This window comes from Fulmarus glacialis, unplaced genomic scaffold (assembly GCF_000690835.1).
Source record: "Fulmarus glacialis isolate BGI_N327 unplaced genomic scaffold, ASM69083v1 scaffold27957, whole genome shotgun sequence".
NCBI lineage: Eukaryota > Metazoa > Chordata > Aves > Procellariiformes > Procellariidae > Fulmarus > Fulmarus glacialis.
Genome location: NW_009221704.1, coordinates 3,536 through 4,145, shown reverse-complemented (window position 1 = coordinate 4,145; position 610 = coordinate 3,536). Strand labels below are relative to the sequence as shown.

At 64.9% G+C, this 610-nt stretch overlaps 1 non-coding gene across 1 annotated transcript; it reads left to right on the top strand.

Moving 5' to 3' along the window:
* Positions 1-502: 502 nt before the first annotated feature.
* TRNAP-AGG lies at positions 503-574 on the top strand. Its single transcript has one exon. It is a non-coding gene; the product is annotated as a tRNA-Pro (tRNA).
* Positions 575-610: the final 36 nt, after the last annotated feature.

The following is a 610-nucleotide window of genomic DNA, read 5'->3' as shown; positions in this document are numbered from 1 at the left end:
TCGAATCCTGCTCACAGCGAGAGCTTTTACCTGCCTCCCTGGTGCCCATGCTGGGGGCCCTGGTGGCCCTTGGGGGAGCTGGGTGGGAGTGTGCTGGGAGCCAGGGCAGCCCAGCCCTGCACCTTCTCCCTAGCGAGTAGCTCCTGCACCAGTGAACGTTCTCCCTGACTAATTCCCCAGCAATGCCCCAGGGCAGGAGGAGCACAGGCTCCCCCATGGTTTTGCAGACCCGGGAGAGGGAAGGAAGCAGCCATCAAGGGGAGTGGGGTGGGGACCCGTGGACCATTTTGCTGAGATGCTGAGCAGCTCTCCATCATCACCTTGTGCATCATCCCCGGGGGGAGCTGGGGGAGGTGGTGGCCGGAGAGCAGAGGGGAGGGAGAGGGCAGCGGCCTGGGGCATCTGCCCCTCACCTGCACTGGGCACGGGTTGGCCTGTGCAGTGCCCAGGGCTGTGGGGCCATAGGGGACAGGATCTGCGCTGGGTCCCAGCTGCACACCCTGGCTTGTTGGTCTAGGGGTATGATTCTCGCTTAGGATGTGAGAGGTCCTGGGTTCAACTCCTGGACGAGCCCTCCTTTTGGGCACCCACCGCCCGGCCCAGCCCCTGC